The 25,738-nt window shown below is 35.3% G+C and overlaps 1 long non-coding RNA gene across 1 annotated transcript; it reads right to left on the reverse strand.

Annotated features, from left to right (window-relative positions):
* Window positions 1-3,855: 3,855 nt before the first annotated feature.
* Window positions 3,856-5,570, reverse strand: LOC117334555. Its single transcript, XR_004534194.1, has 2 exons — window positions 5,339-5,570; window positions 3,856-4,174 (listed from the first exon to the last, which is right to left on the reverse strand). It is a non-coding gene; the product is annotated as an uncharacterized LOC117334555 (long non-coding RNA).
* Window positions 5,571-25,738: the final 20,168 nt, after the last annotated feature.

A 25,738-nucleotide genomic window follows, 5' to 3' on the forward strand; every position in this document is an offset into this window, starting at 1 on the left:
TTACATGTGTACTTGTGTATGGTAAGATGTACACATGTTAATATACATGTATATAAATACATTAGTGTACATGGTAATACACGTATATAAATACATTAGTGTACATGTTAATACACACGTATATAAATACATTAGTGTACATGTTAATACACATGTATATAAATACATTAGTGTACATGTTAATACACACGTATATAAATACATTAGTGTACATGTTTAATACACTGTGTATATAAATACATTAGTGTACATGTTAATACACACGTATATAAATACATTAGTGTACATGTTTAATACACGTATATAAATACATTAGTGTACATGTTAATACACACGTATATAAATACATTAGTGTACATGTTAATACACTGTGTATATAAATACATCAGTGTACATGTTAATATACATGTATATAAATAAATCAGTGTACTTGTTAATATACATGTATATAAATACATTAGTGTACATGTTAATATACATGTATATAAATACATTAGTGTACATGTTAATACACTGTGTATATAAATACATTAGTGTACATGGTAATACACGTATATAAATACATCAGTGTACATGTTAATATACCTGTATAAATACATTAGTGTTTATGTTAATATACATGTATATAAATACATTAGTGTACATGTTAATACACATGTATATAAATACATTAGTGTACATGTTAATATACATGTATATACATACATTAGTGTACATGTTAATACACATGTATATAAATACATTAGTGTACATGTTAATACACATGTATATACATACATTAGTGTACATGTTAATACACACGTATATAAATACATTAGTGTACATGTTAATACACATGTATACAAATACATTAGTGTACATGTTAATATACATGTATATAAATACATTAGTGTACATGTTAATACACATGTATACAAATACATTAGTGTACATGTTAATATACATGTATATAAATACATTAGTGTACATGTTAATATACATGTATATAAATACATTAGTGTACATGTTAATACACGTATATAAATACATTAGTGTACATGTATACTTGTGTATGGTAAGATTTCTATGTGTTAATGTATATATATATATGTAAACATAAATGACACAACAAGGCAATTCCGGTTGAATATCGCTAACGTTTTCAAGCCGTGTATCGGCTATCTTCAGGCGATTACTTTTTAATGCTTAGTAGCAACATTATGTATATATTATATATATATATATATATACGGTATAAGCTGCATGTATTTCTGGCTAGGCGATCGGTGCCGTAGATCGTGAGTTCCAGGCCTGGTCAGGGCACGAGTCAAAAAGTTGTCTTCCTTCATCATTTCTGTTACTATGTTATATATCTATTTATTAGCACAATGTATCATATACACTATGTGTTGGTGATCCGAAGATATAGATTTGAATTTCCTGTCGTAGTTGTACCGAGAGAAATATATATACAATATATATATAAGTGTACACATGTACTTGTAACATGAGAAATTAGCATGAATACATGTGAGACTCTCAATTATTGTAGAATTCTTAACATCTTTTATTCTATTCAAAGTTTAATAGTTGATTTTCTCTTAATGCTACTTGTATACTTTGTGATATTGATGGCTGGCTCTTCAAATTAAACATTTTATTGAAACCTATGAATCTTGTTGTTGATGGCAACATGCTGAAAACAGGTCGATATGTCTAATGTAAATAGTTTGATTTTACAAATGCTACCCTGAACATGTATATATACATTTGACTTTAAATTATATCTCTCACCAGTACTAGAATACCATGTAACGTCACAGGACCCCATTTGGTACAAGACCCCATTTGGTACAAAATTTGATAAAATAGCTCCCAAATCCTCGCATGTCCATTCCATGACCCAAGATTTTATGGCGTCATAATGTAAACATAAACGGTCATTTCAGCGTCAATTTTGAGGTATGCAGCGATCCAGCTTGCTTAATACAAGATATTTAAATGGGTAAGTTATAGGAAAACATCCGTTTTGTGCATAGTTTTGCCTTTCGACGACAGTGTTATATCAACTTTTGAAATGTTTTCCGCCACATTTATCAATCCAAATGATTTCTTATAGTCCTAAAAGTCTTCGTTGTTCGTATTACACAGGTACTTGCCTTATAAAGTGAACATACACTCATTTTCAGTGTGCTGTACCTGCAATTCGAACTTCCCCGCTTCGCCATTGCAGTAAGACTATTTGTGCGCATGTCGGAAGTTGATCTCTAATACACTCTCACAGGTGCTTGATCAACGATAAGTCCGGATTTTTTAAGGCCTTTATTAAGAGTTATTTCCCTTTTACTATGAATACTTAACATAAATGGGCATTCACTGAAAACTGAAGCGAAATAATTCAATAAATAATTTAATTCATAATAATCCTTCTTATACTTTTAACATGCATAAATGGGAAATATCCTCTGTACATTGGAGAAAAAGTAATTCACCATTTCCTTTCAATGATATGCATTATCATTAGCAATATTATCATGAAGAAAAAATAAATACAAATTAATATAATATTTATGACATGAATACGTATATATATATATTTTTTTTACATTCACCAATTCCCACCAAGCTGATATTAACACCTAAAACACTCTGGGACTCCCAATTTTTTTTCCATTCAAATGAGAATATGAACCCATTTTTTTTCTGAAAAAGACCCCATTTATAAAATGCCAAGCCCACCCTTTTGTTTCAGTCTTTATGTCCTAACTTATGGCATGACTGTAACACATGCATGAACAGGCCGGCTAGGCTAAGTGATAAAATTGATCAACATATTATATCGAACAAGATCTTGCCGGAGTATGCAACATATTCTAACATATTATTTATTATTAGTTTTAATGAATGAAAACCCAATGTACAAGTAGAACCTGTGTATAAAGTACACCTAAGAGACAAGTGTTATTTATAGAGAGGTGTCCTACATATAGATGTTCAACAAGTTATGTCCCTTATAAACAAAGAAACAAACCAAATCTGATTACTGTACATTACCATATATATCTCCTGATTTAGTATATTTAAACAATAAAACAAATGAATAAAAGACAAATTCCTAATTAATTTTTAATTATTTATACGACACAAACACTGAACTTCAGAAGTTGATAGTTTTAATAATTTATAGTAAGCCAATAGTATAAAAAAATCTTCACAATATCATCCTATAATGAATGTCTAGTCCGACAAATACTCAACATAGAAAAAAGGTAAAGATAATTCTTATTAAAACAATTTTCATTAATCATCAATATTTTGGGAAAAAAAAGGTTTGAAATATCTTTTCTATTACAACATTAACCCTTTAAAATTAAAGATAATTTTTCTCTGATAATTTCAATCCTAAGCGTTTATTTTGAGATATATTTTCTGAAATCCATGTTGGGATTTAATTTAATAAATACCCATTTCTGGTTCAGTCAATAACTATAGTGTATACAAAGACACTCGGAACTCTCCTGCTGTTCTGTCAGATTTGCATTTGGTTGTTTTTGTAAGTAAAACAATTATGACCGACATAACTATTGCTTTATCCTCTTTTGTTGGTCTTAATAATGATTTAATTACCACCTGACCATTCTTGTTGTCTGGGCCATGGTTGAATGGCTTGCTGTCACCAGTGGGGTTGAGGAAACAAACGCCTCTGCAGATGGCGATCGGTCACTCTCTTGTAATTACTTTTGATTTTTACAGGTAACAGGACAATTAGGGACTGATATAGTGGCTTCCTAAGTTAGCATTGCTGTCGGGGGAATTGAGCAGTAAAGGCTATGTTTTGTTAGTTAGAACCTTTTTACACACAAATAACAACACGGCTATGGTTTAACTCATACTTTAATCTTTCATCTACAGAACAAATGCAATGAACTTGCAGAAGAAATATTTACATGCAAAATTTGCAACATCAGTGATCAATGTAATGATGAGGAGGAAGATATCCTTTGGGTTAGATACGCTGGTACCTAATGTGGCTACTGGTTTCACCATTATCATTTGGAAAATCGTGCCAAGCCCCTGTGGGTGACATGCTACTTCTGTAAAAAGTCCTTTCATGCATATTGTTTTCCACCCAGAGTGTACCGCACATTTGAAATGAGGAAGGCATCAGATTCATCCTGGTGTTGCCAAATGTGCCCTGCAAGTTGAGAAACAATATGGTTAACTTTTAATTTCACTTCTGTTGATTGAATGTTCTTAACTCACACTATATTAGTGTTTTAGCATATACTCTATATATACATGTACATTACAATAGTATTATAACTATTTCTTTAGTCACACTTGTGAGAATTACTAGTACATTTATTCAAAAATTCAATATCTTTCATTTCATCCTAACTTCCTGTATGATGTAAGTGATCAATCTAATTATATTCAAATTAATTTGTTGACATTTTTACATGAACTGTGATATCTTGTTAAATCTTACTCGTGTTATGTTGCGAGAATAACACTTGTGCTAATGTCATCATGTTTTAAATACATGTATTCAATTTTAAATAAGGTTTCTTGACTTTCCATCAAGAGTGTTTTAATTGATTGATTGATTAAAATAAATTTATTGTCATTTTAAAGGTTTTTCTTGTAATATTTCATTTCAATAATTACCCCGGGAAAAAAATAAACAAAAGAAGGCAAAATTAATAAATGATACTGCCAGTAATAGTCACCAACATGAAACAAACTTTGTGTTTTTGTTATTTTATATTATAACTGTTCAATCACAGGGACAATGATACTCAATGTAACATGTTTATAACTTTAAACTGATCAGATATGACCCCTATACATTTTATGCATACTTTTAATATTATATTGTAATGTCCCTGTGGTTCAATATGTATCCTGTAGACATACATCTGAGCTGCCCGACGGCTAGTAGGAATGTCCTCACTGGAGCATTCTACATACCTCCTGACAGCGACAAGTGCCCCTTACTTCAATATTCTAATTTAGTAATCTATTATTTATATTTTTTTTATGCAATTTTCATCATCCTAAAAGAAGTATAATGTATTGCCACTTATAAAAAGTTGTGAAACCACTTTACATACATGTGCATTTATGATATTTGTCACAAAACATCGTTCAATGAAATCACGTGGACTCGAGCTCAATGGAAAAAAATACGGGAAATACGGGCCGGGATATTTGTATTTCTAGCTATTGTATTTATACACAAATGACTGATATTTTGGAAAAATACTGATGTCATAAGTAATAATATATGTATTACCATCGCAATCGCTCACATTATTGATGATATTTTTGGAAATAATTGAAAAAATCGATGTCTCACCACTTTGTACCAAATGGGGTCCTCTCTGCATGCTCCAGACCGGAAGTTACGTAACACAAAAAAAGCGGATCTATAAATAGCTATCACGTACTATTTATTTTTTGATCATGCAGTTGGAAGTACTAAAGGTTGTCTTAGTAAAATATCAACATTAATTTGAAATTCTCACGTGAGTATTTTCTATATTAGAATAAATGTGTAAAAATTGTACCAAATGGGGTCCTGTGACGTTATAGCTTATTTCATTTTCATAAACATGTATTTGGTAATTGCAATTTAAATTGGATATTAGGCTACATGCATTGATTAAATTACATTAAAAATAATCATCGCTGTATTAATACAATAACGTTGCCAGTCGACGCTGATAACAAGATTTACCTCCCCTACTATGTACTAGACAGTATATATATAGTCCCTGTAGTTCCTTTATAAAACGTATGATAAATGTATGTAGATACTGGTCCATCATTGTCTTCAAAACTGTACCCTCCTTTTAAAATCTTGATCTTCCAAATAAAAAGAGAAATGAAGTATGAGAAGATAGCTATAACCGGAGCTTCCTCTGGCACTGAAACCACAGGTGCCCTGTTTCTAATAATCCATATATGATATACATATGTATATATATATAATCCACTTAACTACAATATAAACTTTTACTTTTATATAAATTTATATAGTAGAAGAGTTGAATTTATATATATATATTATATGGATTATTCTAACACGATTCGTTTGCAACGCGTGTTTTGATTGGTTGCGGACCGACTTCTAATCTGCGATAGAACCATGACATATCGTGTTAAGCCACGCCCCGTTTCTAATCAAAACAATATGGCGTCAAGTTCGACTCGTAGCGAAATTCAACACTCTGCACCATTTATGATTGATGACCCGTGATATTGGAATCGAAAGTGAAGAAATCGAATAGAATGAATTAACTTAATAAATTTAACAAAAATCGTTAACATCATTCTTACCGTCATTTATTGATTGAAACGTTCATTTCGTCCGTGTGTAAGCATCTAAGGTCAAGTAAAATCCGAAATGAAATGGAACAACTGCACACAACTTCACATAACGGTTGAGCCTGTAGAAACACATCAACCCTGACTTTGTTAAAATGCACATGTCGTTAAGCATACTGCGTAAATCCAAATATGTCGTTAAATCTTCGGAAACAGGACTTTCACAACAATCCAAATACCCCGCTTCGTTAACATACAGACCGAGCTCTCGCCAGTATGGGCGTGGCCAATTGACCGACTTTGATAGCTTCTCTCTGATTGGTCAATCCGCCACAGTATGACACGTCACTAACGTAGGTCACAGAGTACGTAACAGCGTACTTGTAGCACTGTAAAACAATGTTTCTAAATATATGCGATAGTAAACGTGTTAGAATGGGGATAGTACGTTGTTTTTCGTGGCTATACTGGCGATTAGAACATGAAATTTGGTTTAAACTCTCGACCTATCGGTCTCGAGTTCAAACCAAATTTCATGTTCTAATCGCCAGTATAGCCACTCAAAACAACTTACTATCCCCTAATTAGAAATCGGGCATCTGTGCCTGAAAACATACCATATCTGATGTTGGAGCCCAGGAAACTGGCTAATAGCTATATTGTAACTGTGCATGTGCTAACCATCAATATTGATATCATGTTGTCTCCCATCACTTGATTTCAGTTTTCAGATCTTTTGTTTTTTTTTTTTTTTTATCAATATATATGATGATATACTCCGGATTATATATACTGTAAATACAGAATACGTACCCGTTTATACGCTTTCTGATAGCGTTCACAGGTCATACACTTTCACTTGACAAAATAACATCACATTAAATATATGGTAGACTCGATATAACCCGTAATGGAACTCCGTGATCCGGTAGGCCTACCGTCTGATCCTGCATTTACATGAGACTTGTAATCCAACCCCTTCTGACAGCGATCAAAGATTGAGACACTAATCTACCAAATGCTGGGTACAAGTATTCCATTATGACAAGAAAGGCCATAGAGTGTTAGAAGAGATCATATTTAAATTGCATCATTAACCATTGTTGATAATATTCCTGTTGGAAAATATTGACAGAATCACGACCTGCTGATGTATTTGTAGTGAAGAAAAGATGTAGAGATGACATTTCGGTACTGTATGATGAGGGATATAGGGAGTCCGATGTAGATGTCAAGACTTTGTTAGAGAAAATTCCTAGCAAAACCAGACTCTGATATACAAGTCTCTGGCAAACCAAGGAGGGAGAAGGCCATGTACCAGCGCAGTGGTACTAGATTGTGCAGCCCGAGGGACAGATTCGGGAATGGCGAACTTTACGTTTATGCTGACAAAGCTTCTCATTTTATTCATCTAAATGAGTAAAACCTAACTACATATTTGCTTGAAAATTTTGAACTGTAATATAACCTGTGATGTGAACATTTTGCATTAAAATTTATATTTATAAATACTATATTATACGGAATTATCTTACCAATAGGGCATTGATTTATACGTTTTGGTATATAAGCATATACGTAAATTACACTTGTCAATAAAGTGTTTTAGCTAAACTTGTAGTTACCAATGCAAGTTAAATACTAGTGCTCATTCTTAAATTCTATATGTTTTTTTATACTGATTCTGTGATAATTCAACTGTTTCGTTTTTTCAAGATTTTACAATAATGTTTTTCTTATTAAATATATTAAAAATAAAATTATTTGGATCAAATTGTGATGTAGGAAGTCCTTTTTCCATAATGGTAAATGTTTTAAATACTATGGTGAGGTCTTATGACTGGTTATTTAAATCATGTTTGACTGAAAATAACTTGTGATATGAACTACATAATTTTACATGCATTTAGTTTATAAATATTGATGAATAAATATTATAGATAAAATAGAGATGTTGTAGTTAAGATTGATATTATAATATATTTTAAATGATATGTATGCAAGTCTTCATAACTGTGATAACTAAATTGTTAATGAATTATTTGTAACTGGTAAATGAAATAAAACATATTAGAAAATGTTCAAAATGTGATGACTTCATTCTCTCATGAGTTTGTTTACCTGTGTCTACCTGCATTAGCTGTCAGTGTTTTGATAGTAAACACCAGTGTTGTTTTAATTAAATACACCTATTCCACTCGGGCCAACATTTCCCTCTTCCTATTTCTCACCTAAAATCGCAAATGTTGGCTAGACTGGAAGACACCTGGCAGGCAATGTTCAAATCATGTAATAAACCTCTATGACAAGCCAGTTCAAGTTATCATTAATTATTCAATGATCATTCAATGGTGCTCCAGTAATTGATCCAAATTATGTGAGATGTAATAATTAGACAATAATTGGCAGACTCAATGTTCATATCGTATATCTATTTCCATTGTATCGGTTTTCAAAATAGATAATTCAAATCTACAAACATGATCCTCTTACCAGAGGATTATGTGTGTACATTTATTATACATGTATATATATATATATATATATATGGGGCAAAGAAGTAATTCAAACAGTGTAAACAATAAGGTTTGTTAAATTTTCGAGGCAATCCGCCCCTTTATCAAAACACAAAAAATTACAAATACAATCACATAATATATATAAGAAGTACTGGAAATACAATAAAATACAATAAGAATAATGTTTTAGTAACTGGAGAAACCACAATGAATCCTTCGGCAAACGTGGGCCGAAGGCGGATACTAGCGTGACTGCATCATGTTCAACACTAGAACGCTATGCGACCAACGGCAGAGATATTTTGAATTCCCCCGCACGTGAAAGTATATGTCGAAGAGTTCAAAGACGATTCGTCCCTAAATACTGCTAGTGGACGACATTGCATTCATATACAAAATATTGCATTATCGTCTCTTCAGTGATTGATAAAATATCGTGTACAAAGTCTGAAAAACTTCAGAAAAATATGTTTTAGATCATTAGAATTATAGAGAGTGGTGTGAAAAAACTACTACAAATATTTATCAAGACTGAAAATATAAGAAATACGAATGCCGAAGTGTCCCTACAGGACGCTACGGGAAACAGACGATTCGGGTCAACTCGGACCAAGATGCTGTTGCATGATGGCGGGAGGCGACCAAATGTGAGTCTCAAAGAGCAACAATGAATAGATGCCCCAAAAAGTACAGCAATTATGAAAATTTTAACAAATTGAATAATTAACTACATGAATAGTCAAATATAATGGTCAGATGGAGAGTACATCCAGAAGACGTCTTTAACGTTCGTTCATACCCTGAGGGTAGCAGGTTTGGAGATTGGTAATCCAGTATCTTTCTCTGGAACGACGTTTCGTTTCATTACAGATAGGGTTTACTTTACGTTACTGTCTACCTTACAGTAATACAGACAGGGTTAACTTTACGTTACTGTCTACCTTATAGTAATACAGATAGGGTTAACTTTACGTTACTGTCTACCTTACAGTAATACAGATAGGGTTAACTTTACGTTACTGTCTACCTTACAGTAATACAGATAGGGTTAACTTTACGTTACTGTCTACCTTACAGTAATACAGATAGGGTTTACTTTACGTTACTGTCTACCTTACAGTAATACAGACAGGGTTTACTTTAATGGTCATCATATCCTCAGTGTTCTGGTTCTCCTCGGTTCCTATACATTTGTAAGCTATATTGATATCCGATATAATTAACTTGCATTGTATACATTATCCCTGACCTGAGAGCTTTTTCTATAGAAGCTGTTAAAAGCTATTATATTTTGATATTTCAAAAAAGAAATGTTAGATATCCTCTTTCAATTCACTTCCAGTTTCATGATAGGGACATTGAAAAGTTGACGACACACTACATGATATATGCTGACTTGTCATTCGGACAGGAGAGCTAAGACTGACTACGGGGATGTTAATCTTCAAACAATTACACTGCACCATAACATCAGTGTAAAACATTTTTGGTTTCATTTTATGTTTTTGGTTTTTCGTCCAATTTACATTAACAGCCAGTGTCATGTATGGGTGGTCTAGGTTCTGTAGTAACCCCCAGAAAAAACACCGACCTACATTCAGTACCTGACACATGGTACAGTATTTAATGAAATGTATATATAGAGAAAACCAGGATAGATAGTATTGCAACAGCAATACAAAGTCCCCTGCCTGAGCTAGGACTGCACCTATTTATTTCCCATTTTTATAACTACATGTTATACTGATCATGTATACCAAGTTTCGTTAAAATCGGAGTAGCACTTTAGGAGGAGTTGTACGGACAAGCCTCAATCAATGAGAAGCCGGCGGCCATTTTGAAAAATGGTTTTTCGAAAAAAAAATGTGGGATGCACAACTACACGTTATACTGATCATGTATACCAAGTTTCGTTAAAATCGGAGTAGTACTTTGGGAGGGGTTGTCCAGACAAGCCTCAACCAATGAGAAGCCGACGGCCATTTTGAAAAAAAAGATTTTTGAAAAAACAAATGTGGGATGCACAGCTACATGTTATACTGATCATGTATACAAAGTTTCTTTAAAATCGGAGAAGTACTTTAGGAGGAGTTGTACGGACAAGCCTCAACCAATGAGAAGCCGACGGCCATTTTGAAAAATGGTTTTTCGAAAAAAAAATGTGGGATGCACAACTACATGTTATACTGATCTTGTATACCATGTTTCGCTAAAATCGGAGTAGTACTTTAGGAGGAGTTGTCCGGACAAACCTCAACCAATGAGAAGCCGACGGCCATTTTGAAAAATGTTTTTGTGAAAAAACAAATGTGGGATGCACAACTACATGTTATACTGATCATGTATACAAAGTTTCTTTAAAATCGGAGAAGTACTTTAGGAGGAGTTGTACGGACAAGCCTCAACCAATGAGAAGCCGACGGCCATTTTGAAAAATGGTTTTTCGAAAAAAAAATGTGGGATGCACAACTACATGTTATACTGATCTTGTATACCATGTTTCGCTAAAATCGGAGTAGTACTTTAGGAGGAGTTGTCCGGACAAACCTCAACCAATGAGAAGCCGGCGGCCATTTTGAAAAATGTTTTTGTGAAAAAAAAATGTGGGATGCACAACTACATGTTATACTGATAATGTATACCAAGTTTCGTTAAAATCGGAGAAGTACTTTAGGAGGAGTTGTCCGGACAAACCTCAACCAATGAGAAGCCGGCGGCCATTTTGAAAAATGTTTTTGTGAAAAAAAAAAAAATGTGGAATGCACAACTACATGTTATACTGATCATGTATACCAAGCTTCGTTAAAATCGGAATAGTACTTTAGGAGGAGTTGTCCGGACAAGCCTCAACCAATGAGAAGCCGGCGGCCATTTTGAAAAATGGTTTTTCGAAAAAAAAATAAAAAATGTGGGATGCACAACTACATGTTATACTGATCATGTATACCAAGTTTCGTTAATATCGGAGTAGTACTTTAGGAGGAGTTGTCCGGACAAGCCTCAACCAATGAGAAGCCGGCGGCCATTTTGAAAAATGTTTTTTCGAAAAAAAAAATTAAAAATGTGGGATGCACAACTACATGTTATACTGATCATGTATACCAAGTTTCGTTAAAATCGGAGTAGTACTTTAGAAGGAGTTGTCCGGACAATTGTTGCGAGACAGACAGACAGACAGACAGACAGACGGACGGACAGACAGACCTAAAGTCCCCCCGTTTCTCAAACGGCAGGGGACTAAAAACGTAAACCTGATTTAACAATACCTGCTTGATATTTGGCCAAATCAAAGAAAGATCTGAAGCAACCTGCCAAGTACAATGTATACACATCACCAGAAAATAAACAAGGTTTATAATCAACAGGTACATATATCATCAGCGCTTCATTTGAAAATATAGATATTAAAATTAAAACTAATCAGGAACACTCGCACTTCAAATACAGCTGTCTATTCAAGATCATTCAAGTATTTTTACTGTTGTTGAGGTTAACGACATTTTAAATAGTTAATATATAAGATGCCAACATAATCTAAATAATGGTAAAAACGACGTGTCCTACGATTTAGGTTGAACCCCCTGTTCATATTGAAACATTTTATACACAGAATACCAAAGCTTCCATTCATATCGGACATTTAATACGCACCATACATCTGTATATTGAAGCATTCATATATAAAATTCATTTATATCATACCTTTATACTTAGCGGGGCATTCCTATGTTCCTTTGAATAAAGTTTAGGTCGTCAAAATAAAACTTACTTGAAAATATGTATTTTCAAAGTAGTATAAGTTATAACCTTTACAATAATACGGCAGATTTCCTCTCAAGATAAACCAAAGTTCTTTTAGTATTTAGTCCAGAAAATTCCTAATTCGACCCGAAGTATCACTAATTACCGCAAAGACATACGATACGTATTTTTCCTGTACATTTCGGTGTTTATTTCATTACTTGTAGGCAAAGACACTCATATAATCATCGTTCGGACATAAAGATTTGATCAATAGAAATTGGGCATGTTTCTGATGTCCGAACGAAGGAATGGCCCTTTAATATTTCCTAGACACCATACATCTGAATTAAGCATTCATCTTTAACATTTCACTTACAGCATAGTTAATAACTTATCATATATCATCTGATGTTTAGAGTCTTAATCGGAGTCAAGATTTATATACACTATGTATGTATTCAGTGATTTCTCCCTAAATACTCGTACATGCACTCTTATTAAGTCAGTTACCAGCTTCCTGTGTGGAACCTGGTCTAAAGTCATGGAATCGGGAATGTTGGTTAATAAGCTGTAGTTTATTTATGGATCTGAAGGTCAAATGAGTTAATACAACGTTTCACCAGCCATGCGTAGTTTCTGTACACGCGATATTTAACATCAAATTTATTCAAGTAAATAATTAGAAAAGATTACATGAACTCGTGTTTGAACAATTCTGCTAATTGACAAAGAGAAATGGTATAATACCACTTATAGTTGTTACCTTGCTGTGATGGATGATACTCAATCAAATTACACTGTCGTTCGAACGCGTCATACGACATTATCATTATCCATGGGACCGTGCAGTCTTGAATAATTTTATCCTTCCTGGTTAGCGGTACGAGGCGTTATTATTTACGTTCAAATACACAAAACTGGTCCATATTTGGAATAAACGGAATTGAATAAATTGCCCTCTAAAGCCAGAGCGGTGAATTTATTGATATGTTCATGTGACCTTTTATGAACAGCTTGCTATGATTAAGACGATCATTTGCGTTAAAACAAATAACCCTGACAAGCATACACTAATGTCAAAGAAGACAACTGTTTCCCGATATTCACAAGTGTCTTACTAAGAGAGATTATAAAAAAAATATGTAAACTTAAGTTATCCATTATTGGCTCGAATGGAAGCGCGCGAGGGGACCTAGTTTTATGGGAGGAAATCGGTCGGGTAGGTGACCTATATACCCTTTAAGGTCAAATCGGGATTCGAACCCCGGCCGCGTAGGTGAAAGGCAAGTGTGTTACCACTGTGCCACCCGACCATCTATTTACCGGAATATAAAGTAATGACGGCTGTCCTGAGTAAGGTTCTTTTTAATTTTGAGTAAGCTGCGTATAACTTTTTTTTAATCATCATTTGACATTCGAAATGAAATACATGCAATACTGTAGCTGGTGATGCAGGCATGTCACCTTTCAGGGGTATGTGTAAATAGAACCTTATAACCACAGGCGTCTGGTCCTGGTAAGTATTCATGAAATAAAAGGATTTAAGAAAAGATATTTGGCCCTATTCCTACTATACATTGATAAAGTAGGAATAGCGGCTAAACTAACCGGAAGCAGACGCCCGCCATAATATGTGTTTAATATGCGTAATATGAAGGAGTAATGGAAGATATGTTGCCCGCGCTAGGGTTCGAACTAGTGACCTCGCTCTTATAGGTATACACCTACCACTAGACTGAAGGGAAACTCCTGCTAGCCTGAGCTAGTAAGGGGACCTTATACTCTCTACTTTTACACTACCCCCTTTTTCACAAAGTCTTCACTCCGAAGACAATCACATCCCAAGTTCTTTAGCTCCAAGGAAGCCTCTCAATCTCCTATAGCTTTCACTTGGAGTGGTCAACGGCACCAAATCTGTAATAAAAAGGAGTAATGAAAAATACAAAGCCCACACTGGGCCTCGAACTATTAGCAATCTATCGCTCAAGACAAAATATTATTACCTATGGAACGGAATTCAAGTAAATATTACACTATCCGTTATTGCATTCTTGTGTACAACATTAACATTGTGTTATGCGAATTGAACCTTATCATTTCCTTTATTATCATTCATGTATTCATGTATTCATAATTATACAAACAGTAGTCTGGAATGTTTTAAAAATGCTTTACCCTCCTTATTTAGTAACTCTCTTATGTGCAAATTTGTCTTTATATATAATAATTTAATTTTGTATGAAACACGCATTTTCATTGGCTGAAATAATTTTGTTATACCTCCATAACAAAATTTTTGACGTTGCGAAATGTAACGTCATTTTTGATTGGCTGATGACGTTGCGTAATAATTTATCACAGAAAAGAGTTCGCCAAAGAAAGTGAAATATCTTGGTGTGTATAAGACGAAATTAAATTATAAGAATTAACATAAATTATTTGTTCTGTTATACAGTCATAACCTAAAAAACTGGAGTGTACTCCCTTCATAAACCGCTTCGCGGTTTATTTAGAGTACACTCCAGTTTTTTCTGTTATGACTGTATAACAGAAAAAATAATTGATGTTAATCCTTAAATAATCTAGGTATTACTGGCTATTTTGATATAGACTAGACATGTCCCTGTGGTCATATTATGTCAATTCAACATCACCAAAACACTGAAATTGTCTGAACTATAATTACCTAGTGCCTGTGTATGCTACAAATAGTCCGTTATTTCAGGCAAAAATAAACGAGAAATGAATTGCGAACATTCTATTCTATTTCCGGATGCTTCAATTACTGGGGCAAAGTCCGATGAATTCCGAATAGCAGAAAACACCGCAGCGCCCCATACTGCAAAATGAGGAACTAAAGAATGAGATCGCCAACAATCACAAAGTGAACGCGAATGCCGATAATGCGATACTGAATGTTGACGTAGCGAATACCGGATTGCGCAATGCAAACTCGTAATGGCTATAAATCCTGTTCAAGTGTGTTAAAGGGACTAAATGGTTAGATTTCCACTTAAATAATATATATAAAAGGGTATACGATTTAAAATGATGTAAAAAGTTATGTTCTTTATGTTAATTATACATTTCAAAAGTGTCCATAACAATTTGTTAAAATTTAATGAAAAAAATAAAATAAATATGATCAACCTAGTAGCTATTTCATATTATTATTTTTCGATGTGTGTAAACAAATACCTATGCGTACCTATGCGCATGCGCGATGCGGGAAATTGGAAACATCATAACAAAGATGGCGAACACCCGATCTAAGTGGAAGGGTTCTGAATCAGTTTTAACCGAGAGCACGAAGAAACGAAGAATCGAGAACGTGATTTTAACTTCACAAAGACGAACACGTATCTTAGAGACAGAGCAAGCAGATGGCATCAGTTGAAAAAGACCGAAAGGATTAAAACAGACCCTCCGTTGGCCAAGCTAATGCCTTGAACAGGTTAGTTGACAGCACTAGACTTCGATGTTTCGTAGATCAACTGTCGTGTAATTCGAAGTTGATAAACATTGCCAATATTTCACAAAAAGTGTCATTATTTTGTGAACAATCTAATTTCAAGTATCACAACGCTTTCCGTAAATCAAATGCATGTAGAAATTATTGAAATGTAACCATTTAGTCCCTTTAATGAAAATTCCTGTATTAATGATACTTATAATCCTACAATTTGGTCTTCAGGTTAGCCCTACTGATGAGTATTGACGAAGCCACAACGAGTCAGTAATGTGCATATCTGATATGTTTAAAGCTCATATTTTAATTAAGAATATACAAACTAACTTTGTGGAGACAAAGGCACGAAAAGACAAAAACATAATAAATAAAAAAAAACCTAGGTCGATATGCGTTATAGTGCGGGTATATTAACGAGGACACCGCGCTGTTATTGATGTTTTGGCCATATCTACTGAAACTGAATGTTGTGATATGAATAGCACAATGTTTTCAGAGAGTATCGGCCCAAGGATTTACAATATTGTTGTGGAAACGGAAGCGTATTAGAATGTTCCGTAACGGTTAAGAGGTTTTCCCCATAGAGATCGATTCATTCGACAACCTCCAAGGCAATCAATTGTTATAGCAGAAACATGCAACTACTGATTCATTCAAACGATACTTTAATTCACTCAATTACTTTGGTGCAAATAAAAAAACTAATAATACATCATTTGCAAAGATGCAGGGTGAATAAGACCATGGAACATGTTTATCGTCGACACCATGACCTTAATCTCACATAGAAACATTCTATTTCCTGATGGGATGTAGTCAGGCGTGTTTAATGCTTTGTTCCACCCTTGTTCTCGTTTTGGGTTTCTTGTACCTCCTTACCATCCAGATTTTTATAGTTCTTTAGACCGTTTTCGAGTTTTTGTATAATTCTTGGAGATTGCAGACGGTAGATACTGCTGGTGGTATTTTCAGTCCACGAGGTTTATGGCAGCCTGCTTTTCACGTTTTGCTGCATTTGAATATTGACATGATTCAGAACACACGCAAGTTCTTTAAGTTTTTTTTAGATCCTTAAATTTAAATTTAATGTTTTTCACCTCTTTAACCAGATATTGACATTTATTTCGAGTTTTTTTCAGCAGTATCTAGCTCTAAATCTGTTTTGAAGAGTGCTTGTATCTTGTGTCTGTTGATCAGTTATTCCAGTTATTCTTACAAAAAATTTTTGTATGACAGCTGCGTTTATAGAGATGATGTTAAACAACTGTATGCATATGAATCTAATCGTTCGCCAAGAGCAAACCTATCTCCTTCATTGTTCCCTGTAAAGACGGTGTGGAGAAGGGTACATAATATACAATTATAGCCTTTTGATAAAGTCGATACATGGTTTTATTAACATGACAAATAATATCGGCCGAGGACGAAGTTTCCTCATATAATAAGTATGTGCGGGCTTCCATCAGTGATTCTGTCCATAGTACAAAGTCAGTGTACGATATATCTCGTGTACCCTCACAAGACATCAAGTTCAACACGTAAGATTTTAGTGGTGACCAGTCAGAGTTAAAAAAATCACTTTACTTTTATTTTGTGTTTTTTTTTTATCTATGTTATGTTTAATATACACTTATATAGATAGAAGCAACATGTTTAACTGTTGATTTCATTTTATTATTTGAGAATATTCTATTATATGTTGAGATATGAAATCAGAGACGTGTTTGATGCTTATAAATATGCCTAGTGGTTCCGTTGTCACCAACCTTACTCTCATTTAATATTGTATCTTCACCCGGATTTGACCTAGAATGGTGTGAAGGGTTTCGCCGTGACCTATATTTGTATGGCGAGTGTCGTTTATGAAGCAGAAGACACTTACTCTGCCGGAATACCTGGACTTTTCTCCTTGTACTTCTCAGGAGTCTCCATGCAAATATATCTTTTATTATTATTTTTATTTTTTTTTAATTTTAATTTGTTTTAGAGTTAGAATTATTGGTTCATTTTTTGTATCATTTGACACTCATTATTGTTAACATTTGTTCCAACTCCAAAAGGATTCAATCTACCATCGACTTAATTTTTCTTTTCAGAAGATAATAAAATAGCATTGTGAGTGCTAAAAGGAAATCACACCAACATGAAAAGGCTATGTAACCTTTCTATGAAATGGAATGGGTGCCTCCATGTCATCTTAAAGGTGGACAGCAGACCATCCTATCATATGTAGACTTAGTTATTCGTTTTCATCATTCTAGTTTTCATTTTAAGAATGTGACTAAACACAGATCCTATCTAGAGGACGTTTACACTTCCGGAACACATGCCCGTCTTTGTTATTATGTTGTTGTTTTTTTCTTCAAGCGTCTCCATGAAAATGTATAAAAACAATCGTGCTTACCTTCCTTTTATCTATTTAGAGTTAAATGGGTATTCTCTGATACGAGGACACAAAGGTCTGGAGATAGTATACATTAATGCTAATGATGCCGTATTCATAATGAGTCTTGTAATTTAATAAAAGTACAAACTCCCCTGAATAATTGTAACCATATTTAATTTGTTATGGTAAAGCACATGTTTATTACACAACCATATGCATGACGTCTTCATATATATCACGGTCTCTGAGCTTTCCACCAACTCAGCTTTCATCCTCGACGCATCACTGCTGGTCTCGTGATGATTGTTACTGCAGCGCATGTAGTATTAGTACTAGTGTATACATGTCATCATGGTCATCATACGGAAGAGGATTGATCTTCTCACGATGACTACAAATTGTGAAAGGACTCGATATCCTTGATGGATTCTGAAATAGAAATATATTTTCGAAGGCCGATACCTTTCCTTGACGGGTGTCTACTTTGGTACATTTGAATATGAAGAGCTATCTTGTTTGCTCGGATCGATGTCCTTGATTTAGCCACATTCATGGTCACATTTGTCAATATGCTGTAAGAACTTTAAACACTTCTGAAGAACAATGCTGATAAATCTCCAACAAAGAGTCATTCTGATCGATTCAAAACAAGAGTTTTATACAAAACCAAAATCTTGATACTTTACACTATTAAACTCTAAATTAGTTTGAGTTGCTAATTGCTTCTTTTAGTTTTAAAGCACATGAATATTTAACTGCATCCCGAATACATCCTATCGTGTTCTGACGCTGTAGTTTACATTTTACTCTCGGCTTTGTAAGTGATCATTATAGGATGCTGTTCTTATTATCATTTTTTTTATTTTTTTATTTTTCCCCAGTTGTTACTGTTAATTAATTAGACAAATTAGCAGATCAATAAAACATACAGATACCAGGAAGATAATCTTCAAATGAATGAATGGAAACACGGTATGATATAGTATGGTGACTGATTTCGACCATCGCGCGTCACGTGACGACGATGCGTTTACGCACAGGTGTCTGAAAAAAATATATTAGCTCTACTCTGACTATATCAAAGTCGGTATAGTAAGTGTATGGGCTAGATTTGTTTTCTATAAATGCTAACAAGAAACAGACGTCTGTGGTTTACACTACAATGCGACAACACAAGCGATGATTGATTGATTGATTGATGGGGCTTAACGTTCTTGTTCCGGTTATAACCGAGCCTAGACACCTCACACGCGATGACCAAAATAGTCACAATATATTTTAGTGAGTTGATTGGCTGTGTATGTAGTGAGTTGAGAGTTGATTGGCTTCGTATGCAGTGAGTCTATTGGCTGTGTATGCAGTGAGTTGAGAGTTGATTGGCTTCTTATGCAGTGAGTTGATTTGCTGTGCATGCAGATAGTCTTCTTATTCTGTGATAAGGAAACTAAAACCAGTTTAACTGTCCATTTGGAGTTCGACATCGGACCGAGAAAGATCTTCTAGCCACGCCCATGTCCGTCCAAAGGTATAGCCCATAAATCATCAGCCAAAAGTCACTCAAAAATTTCCAAACATTCAAAAAAGAGAACGAAAAGAAACGCCTTAACTTTAAATCATCCATCATGGAAAGTTAAACAAACCTTTTGATCTACAAGAGTTGCTAGAATCTCTAGAAAAATCACAAGATTCAGCAGCTGGCCCCGATAAAATTCCATATCAATTTCTGAAATAGCTACCGAAATCATCATTACATTGTCTCTTGTATATTTAATGTTTATTTAATCAAGTCTCTATGCTTCTGGAAAGATCACCGAGTCACCTGGAAAGGAGGCCACCGAACCAAACAATTACCGTCATATCTCTTTAACGAGCTGCATTTGTAAAACACTTGAACGAATGACAAACACTAGACTAGTTTGGTTCCTTAAATCAAATAATGTTAAAGTCCACTCCAAAGTGGATTCAGAAACCGCAGAGGAACGGTAGATCATTTAGTCATATTAGAAACCTTTATTCAAGAAGCTTTCGCAAAGAAGGAACATCTTGTTGCTGTTTTCTTGAGAAAGCATACGATACTACATAGCAATATGGTATTATGAAAGAACTACATAAAATTGGTGTTCTAAATTCCTCGGATTAATATTCGATTCGAAACTCTCCTTTATTCCACATATAAAACATCTGAAGGATAAGTGATCAAAGGCTCTGAACATTTTACGGGTATTATCCCATATTGACTAGGGTGTAGACTGTGAAATGCTTTTTTGACTTTATATGGCACTAGTTCGATCAAATCACGTCTATTGCTCCATCATTTATGGATCGAGGCACAATTCTTACCTACAGATGCTGGATCCTACCCAAAACCAAGGACTACATCTAACAGAAGTGAAAAGCCTTTACGTAGAGGCAAATGAGCTATCTTTAAATGACCGAAGGAAAAACTGGCTCAATAATATGCCACTGAATTGGAGTCAACCCCAAAAACCCGGCTTTTAATCTTGTTTTCAATCTGCAATACCGAACACATTCACTCAAAACCAAAAACTCTTACCAACATTACGCATTACAAGCTTTCTTCGGGAATTTAACATAAGCTAAGACAACATAGGCGAGTACACCGTATTTGATGACCACCGTGGCTTGTTGAAACACCTGATATTATCCTTACTATGCATGAGAGGGCGAGGTCGAGTGCATTACCCGAAGAGTACAAATCCTGCTTTTGGGAGTGAAGTTGAATAAACTATACTATACCTGAGGGATACAGGCACCGGAGGAACTCGACAACTGGCCCCCTCACGTCGCCTGAACACAGCGACCGCAGTCGAAGGAGACGTTAAACCAGTAACCAAGAGCAACAAAAAAAATATTAACCCCTACTCTTACTATATCGACGTTGGTATAGTCAGAGTAGGGCTAATTTTTTTTCTATAAATACTACCCAGAAACAGACGCCTGTGCTTAAACGCGTGACGCGTGATGGTCGAAATCAGTCACCATACTATATCATAGCGTGTTTCCATTAATTCATTTGAATATTAACTGTCCAGTAGCAGTAAGAATACATTGTGAATGTTATTGTTATATATATATATATTATATGGCAATGGCATGTGTACTGTGGAAGTCATTTCTTTTTATTTAATCGGCCAAACCTCTACACGTTAACAGTTATGTACAGGTAAAGTTAATACTAATTAATATGATGATAATTTCCATTTTATAATATCAACTTTCTTAATTATACATTTCTGTAATATGGCTAACTACAACTTTAAAACGTCACTCTGCTACTGGACAACAAAATTTATAGTTATTCAACACATTTATTGATTCCTAAACGGTTCTGGTGTCACCAGAAATTGATCCGACAAAATTAAATGTAGCAATGATGAGGCTGTGCCCTTTGATGTATAAAAACATTCACGATGACGAAGGTATCAATCATATCATCAAAAGGCCGGAAGGCGTGTTGTATCTGATAGCTACTGACCAGTTCTGTAACCTGGCTGTCTATGTCACAACTCTACTAGTTTCAAATCATTACTGTTAAGTAATCATTAAAAATAGCACACACGTCAGTTTGGTTTGAAAAAAAAAATAGTACCATGGAAACAGCGAAATGTAGTAGCACGGCAACTAAATTTAGCTTTATGTGATAGAGAATGCTTAAAATTGAGCCAAAAGTCCTTAGATTTGGCGTCCGTGTACATCTAAAAGTAATGCCCGATAAATTTCCTCAGCAGCTTAACATCGCTCCTTAATTCAACGCCATGAACGTATGCAACAAAAGACCGCTATCACCGGCCACCATCAAGGCGTGAGTGTACGGAACGACAACTCTGGGTAGAGACCATCTTCGCTAACCAAGGGTTACTCTACGCTAAGCTCCATTTCACGTAGAGTAACCCTTGGTTAGCGAAGATGGGTAGAGACAGGATATTTCCAATGTAAGTAATGGTAAAAAATGTGGTTATTTTGCTTGATGTCAATATTCATTTTAATATAATGTTCATTTGGAGGCGGGTTTTTTTTATTAGAAAACGCTAAAATAGCGTTGACCAGTCCATTTAAAATGGCGCCTTCTCGTAAGGCGTAACGTTGCACTGATCACCGCGCTTTTTGGCCCAAAGATTTTGTTCTTTCGGTTTTTAATTTCATTTTTTCGGATATTTAATTCAATAGGAAAACATTCATGCATGTACATTACCAACTAATTGGCCTTCGGACTATAGGGCATTCGGAATATAAGGCGGTCATCCTTAGTTTGCATTACTCTCACAAGCTTAATATTTATCAAACAAATGAGGCATATGAGCAGGTCGGCCATTGGTCAGTTACACAGCAGACATAGGAGCAGGTCGGCCATTGGTCAGTTACACAGCAGACATAGGAACAGGTCGGCCATTGGTCAGTTACACAGCAGACATAGGAGCAGGTCGGCCATTGGTCAGTTACACAGCAGACATAGGAACAGGTCGGCCATTGGTCAGTTACACAGCAGACATAGGAGCAGGTCGGCCATTGGTCAGTCACACATTAGACATAGGAGCAGGTCGGCCATTGGTCAGTTACACAGTAGACATAGGAGCAGGTAGGCCACTGGTCAGTCACACATTAGACATCGGAGCAGGTCTGCCACTGGTCAGTTACACATCAGACATAGGAACAGGTCGGCCACTGGTCAGTTACACAGCAGGCATAGGAGCAGGTCGGTCATTGGTCAGTTACACAGCAGACATAGTAGCAGGTCGGCCACTGGTCAGTCACACATCAGACATAGGAGCAGGTCGGCCACTGGTCAGTTACATAGCAGACATAGGAGCAGGTCGGCCACTGGTCAGTTACATAGCAGACATAGGAGCAGGTCGGCCACTGGTCAGTTACACAGCAGACATAGGAGCAGGTCGGCCACTGGTCAGTCATGATCACACATCAGACATAGGAGCAGGTCGGCCACTGGTCAGTTACATAGCAGACATAGGAGCAGGTCGGCCACTAGTCAATCACACACATACTACATCGAGTAACCGAAATATAGCCGAATTTAGCACACTGCAATTGTCGGAGCTCGAAATCTCTGACTGTATCCAGGAAGTGAAATCACAGTTTTGTTTTTGTCGAAAAAAAGACACTCACTGCTGCAACAGAGGTCGTTATGCTACATGCTTCATTTGATTTATTTATATGTTGGGGAATATGTGTGTGTATTTCTATGCATCAGCTTGGAATCGAACCCAGAGCTCCTGATTTTCTAACTTAACGCTGTACCGAATCGGCCCAAGAGGTATTACCCCTAGCCGATTAGGGAGCAATTGGTTTGTTTGGTTTGTTTTGATTAACGTCCTATTAACAGTCAGAGTCTTTTAAGGACGTGCCAGGTTTTGGAGGTGGAGGAAAGCCGGAGTACCCGGAGAAAAACCACCGGCCTACGGTCAGTACCTGGCAACTGCCCCACGTAGGTTTCGAACTCGCAACCCAAAGGTGAAGGGCTAGAGTTAAAGTGTCGGGACACCTTAACCACTCGGCCACCGCGGACCCTAGGGAGCAAATAAATAGTATCCTACCGGGGTGACAGACAGTAGTAGTAAATTGTACAGAAGCCTCGACAGAGGAGCCACTAATGGCTCATGTTCTAAGTGAGAGACCCGGCTGTCGATACTTAACACACGTAAGTAGTACATACAAAAAAAATGTATATATATATATATATATATATATATGCCGTTTGTGGCGTGTAGCACAGATAGCCTTACTGTACTTCTCGTCATATTGTCCTAAAATCAGAATACCGTGTAGCAGACTATCGATTAGATGGATAGTTGACATCATTAATCAATACAGGTTCATTTAGTATGTATATTGGTATGCAATGCATATTTTAAACATCCGTGCGACAATAAAGTTTTTTTCCAAAAAGCAATTTCATTCTGACTGATGCAAATTGACTTTTGCTCACACACATGATTATCACCGTGATAGCAAAAACCTAACCCAATCCATTCCAATAGGACGTTCTAACAGATGTAACATAGATTCGAAAAAGAGGCCCCTGGGGTCGTTATCGTTCAAGTGAGACTTTTAACAAATCGCCAGAATTTATATAAACATTGCAAACAAAAACGTAGCTGTTGGGTATGTGTCCAAGCAGGAGTTAATCATATAATGAATCCGATATTTTTGTCAAAACTAACAGGAATATATGCGATATCTTTTTTTTTTTAATTCTTTCGACGTTTTTTTCACGTATGAAACAATAGACATCTATGACAAAGGCATTCACACAAAACATACACATACTCTCACACTTGCATGCTGTGATCATCATCATCATCATCATCATCATCATCATCATCATCATCATCATCATCGTCGTCGTCGTCGTCGTCGTCTTTTGTAAAACCTAATATATATAGGACTTCTTCAGTCAAAAAAACAAAATCACAGTAAATTATTTGAATATTTTGTGATGTTAAATAGTACAGCGAACCACAATGCATCAAATGGCAACTCTCATACTACAATGGGGGATAGATAACTCTAGGTTAATTAATTACAGGATGATGATTCTTCATGTACAAGTGACAAATTCCAAGAATTGATTGCTTTTGTCCCTTTGAGGTGGCATATATTTAAAGCCACATACTCCCAAATAATGGCAATCCAGAATGCTCATTCACGCTCTCCTAACATTAAAATGACCACTGGCCTGGACGTTTGACCGGGGGAATCCTTGGGACATCATTGTATAAAAATAACTCGCCGCATTTATATCTATCGCGAGATTTGTCACGAAGCCGAGAACGAGGCTATAACAGCGTGCACTGCACGTAAACTACACACATGGCCGTTGTTTACATATCGAGCATACGTGAACTGTGCCTAATAATTCTTTCATTTAAACATATTAACAGAATATTCGCGTAATAACTGAACAAAATAAACAAACATGATTTACATTTAAATACTTAATTTTAAAATGTAGCAATATGCATACTAATAAAACATCGATAAAATTTTAGATCGGTGAAGTTGACAATGTTCAAAAGCAAACCAGCAATCCAATAGACGTCCGGCAAAATCGGAATTCGAGTCTATTACCTTTTCTTTTATCGCTAAGTTCCAACGAATCATTTCCTTTCCTAAGGAAATACTCGGGTTTTGCCGATTCCACTCACTTTCGCGTGTTTTTTTGGCAAAATCTCTCTGCGTTTTTTTGGCAGGTCCACGCTATCGGCGTTCCGCCATTTTGTATGTGTGGGACTAATTTTCAGAGAAACTTGGTCCGGCAGCCACAGTTATTGCTTT

The sequence above is a fragment of the Pecten maximus genome, chromosome 1 (assembly GCF_902652985.1).
Source record: "Pecten maximus chromosome 1, xPecMax1.1, whole genome shotgun sequence".
NCBI lineage: Eukaryota > Metazoa > Mollusca > Bivalvia > Pectinida > Pectinidae > Pecten > Pecten maximus.